Source organism: Varanus komodoensis, unplaced genomic scaffold (genome assembly GCF_004798865.1).
Source record: "Varanus komodoensis strain SLA01 unplaced genomic scaffold, ASM479886v1 scaffold31, whole genome shotgun sequence".
In the NCBI taxonomy this organism is placed as follows: Eukaryota; Metazoa; Chordata; class Lepidosauria; order Squamata; family Varanidae; genus Varanus; species Varanus komodoensis.
This window is the reverse complement of record NW_025335780.1, coordinates 6,707,570-6,715,034: the sequence shown is the minus strand read 5'-3', so window position 1 is coordinate 6,715,034 and position 7,465 is coordinate 6,707,570.

Here is a 7,465-nt window from a genome sequence, read left to right as displayed (position 1 = left end):
TTAAGTCACTATATTAGGAAATCATTAATGTCGGTGTGGGAAAAGTTAAAGACAAAACTGTATAATAAATTACCAAGATGGCTTTCACCTATGGAAGCAAGATATGATGACATTTTGGATAATGATGGAGGATTGAAATAGAATCAAGAAACACAAGAACAAGGATTTAATATTTCTTGGTCGCATAAGGTGCAGATACAATGGAGATATGCTAAAGACTATAAAATGTGGGGCTTTTATAAACATTTAGCAGCATTTGATCGTGTGATGCTTAAATCAGATGAGAAAATGATTAAAAGATTGTATAATTTCTTACTCGAAAGAAGAATGGAAGATGAACAGGTTAAGAAAACTATGAAACATAGGCACAAAACTTTGGATATAATATTGAATTAGAAAAATGGTAAAAGCTGTGGGAGAGAAATATATATTAAGGTAACATTAGCAACTTCACATAAAGAAAACCTGTATAAAATGTTTTATAGATGGTATCCGTCGCCAAATAGATTAGCTAAGATGTTTCCAAATATGTCAAATGGATGTTGGAAATGTAAACATAAATTGGGTACTTTCTCTCATATGTGGTGGACTTGCGATAATGCGAAAAAGTATTGGATTAAAATACATAAATGGCTTGAGGAAATGTTACAAAAATCCTTAGCTTTTAAACCTGAAGTCTTCTTATTAGGCATTATACCTGTTGATATTAGTAAACAAGAAATGAACTTGATTTTACATGTAATTAGTGTGGCGAGGATTGCATTTGCTCAACACTGGAAAAGTGAAGAGCCACCCACCGATGACCTGATCCTAAAAAAGATCATGGACTGTGCAGAAGTGGACAGATTGACTTTGTCACTGAAGGAGAAAGAAGATACTGATTTCTATCAAACTTGGGACTCTTTTTATTATTGGCTAGAGAAACAGGACTTCGTATAGATTTAAATCTGTTTCTAAGTTATCATAAATGGAAAAAAATGTGGGGGCTGACCCAGCAGGTCCGATGTTTCTGATGATTGATGTTGTTTTTAGTTTTTCTTTGTTTTAGGGTTATTTTGAATAAAATGTTTTATTAAAAAAAGAAACTAGGTTTCTAGGTTGGGAATGTGCACATTTAGCAGGGATCCCGTAAGAACTACTTTAATTGGTGTTGAAGTAGAAGCTCTGTTTTTAAATGGTATTTAGAAGGGCTTGCAATTTTGTTTGGGAGATGAAAACAATGCAGGTAGATAAAAGTAATTTTTAACTGCTTCCGATTTTAAAAATAAGAGCTCTCACATCAGCACCCATCAAAACGGTTACTTCCACAAATGGGTATGGAATGGCTTCCAGAGGAGATGGTTGAGGCCCCATCGGTGAGGGTGTTCAAGGATAGGCTGGACATGCACATGGTAGGCATGTCATGAGCGGAGCCAGGTGGAGCCAGGGGTCAGACTAGATGGCCTGGGAGGCCCCTTCTGACTCACTCAGTTTCTATGTTTGTCCTTTCGCATGTTCGCAAAATGGTAGAATCCTGGGGCAACATAAAAGTGAAGGATACCTTTTTGCATGGAAGGATCATTCATAACTCCAGAGTCACCTTCGGATAACTGTCAAAGGATTTCAAAGGGGAAATTAATGGATCTGCAGTCTTGGGTTTGCACTGCAAAAGATTGTGTCCCTAGATCAGTGTCTCTGAATAGCTGATAGCTGAGACAAAGTTTTATTTCTGCATTGCAGCTGCTGATTTACCATTAGAGTGTGGAAGAGTTGAGAATGACTCACTCTTGGTGGAGTTCCCCTCTTTGGTTGCTGTGGGAGTTAAGGCCAGAACGGTGACTCATGCTGAGAGACAACAGGCAGCCTCTGGAAATGGGAGCAAGAGTGCTTTGCCTGAATATGTACAGCTGCTGAACCATGCATCATGAAGGCATGTGGCAAATCAGTCTGGTTGTGATGGAACATGACTAGGCCGGAGCCATGCCAGAGCAGGGAAACACACAGTGCCAAGCAGGCGGCCGCCTCCCAGGCTAAGCTTACTTGGGGCTCACTGCAGCCTTCATTTGTTTGCTATACATGTCGACTCAAACCCTTCCGTGTGTGTGTGTGCAGGTGTGTGTATAGGTGCCATTTAGCCTGAAGGGCTTGATCCTGCCTCGTCTTGGAGGCTAAGCAGGGTCGGGCCTGCTGAAATCTGGAGGGGTGACTTAAATGTTGTGAACTGCCGGGAGAGCTTCAGCTATGGGCAGTATAGAAATATTAGTAGGAGGAGGGATTGGAAGAGTGATAAATACCCCAGTAGGGGCGACGAGTCTTGAACTTTGCAGCCCAGGCTCCCCAAATAGCACCCCAGGGGGCAACAGGTGACAGACCACAGCAGTGGCAAACAGGCCCAATGTCAGTACCGCAAGGGCATGCTGCTCTGAATCTTATCCTCACAACAACCCTGTGAGGTAGGCTGGTCGGAGGATCTGTGACTGGCCCAAAGTCACCCAGCTGGCCCATGGCAGAGGGGGGACTGGAACCCAGATCCCCTGAGTCCCAGTCCCATTTTCTTAAGCACTACACCACTCTGGCTCTTGAATGTGTTCACGCTCAGGATAGCAGAATCAAATTTCATTCTTTGCTCGGTGCTGTGATTTAAGTGAATTTACTATGTGGAAATTGCACATGCTCAGAATAATTCTTCTTTGGTTTGCTTGGATATTTTTTCTGTTAGTTTATCACGGTTTGCAGACAGATCTCTCTCTTTCTCTCTCTCTCTAAGATATCAGAAATTTGGAAGTTGTTGTAAAGCAGAGAGGATGAGGGGCTGAAGGAAGAGAGCTGTTAGTTGTGTACTTCACAACTGAAGTCCTACATGTGGACATCTAGAGAGGGAGCGAAACCATTTCCAGGGTCTAAAGGAGTTGCAGAATTCTTAGTCATGCAGATGTTTTCAGACCAGTTCCCACCATCCCTGTCTCTTAGCTATGATGGCTTGGGCTAACAAGAACTGCAGTCCCGTACCATCCGGGGGACCAAATATTCCTCATCCTTGGTCCAAAATTACTCGCTTGCAACCGTGGTGAGCCCCAGTGAGTTCCCCGGGACTTTCTCTCAGTTGAGCAGTTGGAGGAATCTAAGCTTAAGTGCTTTTGCTGGGTAGTTAAGCCTTCTCAAGACATAGCTAAACACCACTTCTCATTAGAATCCTTGTCAGAAAAGAAATGAAAACCCAGCATTCAAGTAGACACAGATAGGTGAGGGCCCCAGTAATTGTTAGAAATATTCCCAAATATGGGGACACACGCAGCCCCTGACATTCTGCAGAGACAAAACAGCATTTGCAATAGCTATGACTAATCTGTTTGCAGATGCTACCAGCTAACCTCATTTGATAATCAGGTTTCTCTCCTTTTTATGAGGATTTGCTTCTTTGAGGCTACTGAAAAGCTCTTTTATATCTCAGAAATTAGCTGAAACGTCCGGAGGCCTGGTATGTACCCAGCGAAACGCTCACATTTCATTTGATTGCTGTTGTTAATATTTCAAAGATGAAGTCAGTTTTTTTCCACCCTGGGGGCGTTTAGCATTTATATGAACTTTTTTAAAGGACGAGTAGATCTGAGCCTTGGTCTTCCGAACAGCGATGGAGGAAAGTCTCCCTGTAGACACCACAGTTTGAAAAAACAATTATATAGGAAAATACATAGTGTGAATTCAGATTAATAATCTGAATGGGCCAAACCAGACTTTAAAAAATGCATTTTTTTAAAAAAAAGGCGATGCTTTTTTAAAACAAAAGATAAAATCAATTTTTAAAGATGCTAATGCAGCCTCTGGGTGATAGGGTCTGATAATTATCTAGATGGCAGCAGAAAAAGATGAATGCTTCCTTGTGGCGGTCAAGATGCAAAGCATTCTGCGGATCCTCCCACCTCCCACCTCCTCAACCCTCTCACTTGTTGAGGTTCAGACAATTATCACCCTTTTCCTGCAGCTATTTGCATTTCCCACCATTAGTCATGCTGGCTGGGGATGATAAGAGCTGTAATCCAACCTATCGGGAGGGTGCTGGGTTGGAGAAGGTTGTCACCAAGCCAGGATTTCCTGCCTTTCCTGCAGGGTTGAATGCCTTGGCAACCCAAGGGAAAAATAAATTGTGTCGTTGTCACCCCCTGCCCTTCCGAAAACGTGTTGCATGCATACACACAGGTGAAGGAGGGGGTGGCGTTTCTTCCTTGGGTGTGCTCACCAGTCAGCACCCCTTTTCCCTGCTCCTTACAACTGAATGGTGAGAACTGGAAGCTCTGTATCTGGGGAGACCGTTCAAAGCAGATAAACCTGCCTCGAAGCCTGGAGATTCGGTCTGGTTGTCCTGGATAGTAGCTTTTGAGAGATCTGCTTTTCCTGAGCCTGCCAAATCCACACTTCAAAGCCATCCTGCTGTGTGTCAGCAGATCCCACCCATGAAGACAAGACGGAGTCCTGTGCTTTCTTTTGCCTATCCTAAATAACGCCATATTGTCATTTCCCATGCCCTGCTCTCTCTCCATCAGAGGCTTTCTTCCCTGCTTTCTAGGCTCACTGGAATCTATGTTTCAGCCAAATGCAAGATCCCAATGAACTGCAAGCTCTTTGGCTGATTTCCAATAGACCAGGAAGGAGTTTGGATTCACAATCATTCAAACGATTGCTACCATTGCTACTTCCTTTCACACCCTGCAATCAGATGCAAGTTTGCTTGGATGCACCTCTCACAGTAGCTAGAACTGCCGTGTCAACTTAGACTGCAGAAACAGAGACATTTGAAGGGAAACTAATGGGGGATTTTTTGAGCAATGGGTCAGTTTCAGCTCGTGTATTGTGTATTCCCAAGCACCATGTTCCCCCATTCTCAGATTAGGACCCAGTCTGGGCTTTCCATTACCTCCTGAGTGCTACTTCCCAGCCACCAGATCACTCCCACTGAGAAAGAACCCAAGAACAATCCATTCCTGGGTGGTTTGGTGCACTAGCCAAACATGGAACCCGGGTTGCTGAAGGAAGGACAACGCAGCGATACAGCACTGCTTTCAGTTGCAGCTCTGGGTTCTCTCCTCCAGCAGCCCAGAATTCGGACTTCTGCAGGGATGGGCTCTCCCTTGCTTGCTTAGCTCTGCCTGGCTGCAGCAGGAGCAATCGTTGGGTAAGAATCAGTGTGCTTGGGAGCACTCACTGCTCTCATGCAGCCCCGAGGGTTGGATGTATGTACGTACCCTGTTTCCCTGAAAATGAGGCCTAACCGGAAAATAAGCCCTAGCATGATTTTTCGGGATGCTTGTCATATGAGCCCTACCCCCGCGAAATAAGCCTGTTCAGATCGTCAGCCAGACGGACACATTTAGTACGTCCGTTGTAACACAATCCGGGGTTTGGAGAGTTATGACGATGTTCCAGAAGAAGATGGCATGACTGTGTTTGAATAAATGTAGATTTTTGTACATGAAAAAATAAGACATCACCTGAAAATAAGACCTAGTGCATCTTTTGGAGCAAAAATTAATATAAGAGCCGGTCTTATTTTTGGGGAAATACGGTATATATGTATGTATTTAAAGTTTTCATATGCTGTCTCAATACTAAAAAGTCTCTGGACAGCTTACAAAAAACAAAACAAAAAGGAAAGCAACCATATCAACAACAACAGATGGGGTCTGTGTGTGCACTCCTGAGCTATTTTGCCTCCATTTTTGGATAACAAAACCGTACGGTTCTGGAAAAAGACAGTGGAGAGTAACCATTGTACACCCCATTTACACGCGTTGTCTGTGTGTGCAGCTTGCTAGCTTCTGCTGGAATCATGACAACCTGAGAAATGCATACACTGAGCAACTTGGCTCAGTGGCGAAAAGCTACCTAGGCGTGTTTCAAGTGACTCCCTGGATCCTGGCCAGCATCTCCTTTGGGTGCCTGACAGATAATGCCAACTGTGCAGCTGCTCTGCTTTCGCTACAGCTGGGGAAGCTCCTATATACAGTTGTTTTCCTGATGGGCTAAGATTTGGAAATGGCCAGCTCCTAAAGATGAAAATGGCGAGCTACTACAGAGGTTTACAAAATGTGTTCCGTTATTCGTTAGAGGGTGCATAGAAAAAGCATGAGGGTCCTTGCCCGCATTCCTTAATATGGAAAAATCCATCCCTCTAAGGATTGTATTAGAACAACAGCTGGGAGAAGGCCTATTCAATAAGAAGGACTAAACTTCCGTGACTCCGGAACGGAAATCCCCTTGGCTTCATGCACCCTCAGGAGGATGCTGGAAACACTCGGTCCTTTGGAACCCTGACCTGAAACAAGCCGCGTGATCCACCTTTACAGACATATTGCAAAGTCACAAATGGCATGTTAGATCCAGAGTCTGAACAGCATCATTGGCAACTATTTGTATACAAAGGAAGGCATGAACAGAAGCTAGTAACTCTTGGGATTCATCCAGAATGCGCACACGCTTCCTGGGTCCAGCAGACTTAATGGGAATAACTTATGGGATGTGAAGGCAGGCATTTGAAGCTCCACTGGAACTGTTTTTGGCAGAGTTTCATTTACCTGCACAAATAAATCCATGAGAATATGGAGCTGAACATTTTTAGCCATGGCACCCAATTCAGGTCATTCCATCTCAGGAAGACGATTTGGCTGAGTGGTTTCTCTGAGATTATCAGCTTCCTAAAAGAGATGTCTTTGGATAAATCACTGACTTGAATGTGTCCCCTGATTGGGAAGGGTAGGAATTCACACAGGAAAGTAACGGGCAGTCTCTGTTGAAAAAACCCCGCACCCACCCGTAAATGTCTGCTTTTCTCAAGTGAAGCAAGCCAGCAAAAATGGAGAAGGCCTCTTGGTTTCAGGCTCCTCCATCCTCCAAAGTAGTAAGGGAAACACCAAGCCTGGTCTAAATATCCCCAGAAGGAGCAGGGGTGGGTTTAGGGCAAGTTTAGCCAGCCTTCTTTCTTCGAGAGAACTGAAATTCACTGGTGAAGCCACAATTTTGTGTGGGGAAGTAGAGCAGCTGTGCATTGTGGGGTGGGATAAGGGACCCCACCCCACCCAGAAAGCCTTCCTTCCCTATGGGTGAAAGACCTTGTGCATGATACACCTGCTGAAGGTATCCTCAGAAAATGCAGGCATCTTTAGCGGTTTGATAAAGGTGTGCATCCCTGCCGACAAACGTTCGTATAGTCAAGGCTAGTTCTCCCAGTTGCAGTTTAGGGCTGTGAAAGCTGGACCATAAGGAAGGCTGAGTGCCGAAGGATTGAGCCCTTTGAATTGTGGTGCTGGAGGAAACTCCTGTGAGTCCCTTGGACTGCAAGGCGATCAAACTGGTCAGTCCTTGAGGAGATCAACCCTGACTGCTCTTTAGAAGGCCAGATCCTGAAGATGAAACTCAGATACTTTGGCCACCTAATGAGAAGGAAGGACTCCCTGGAGAAGAGCCTGATGCTGGGAACAATAGATGGCGAAAG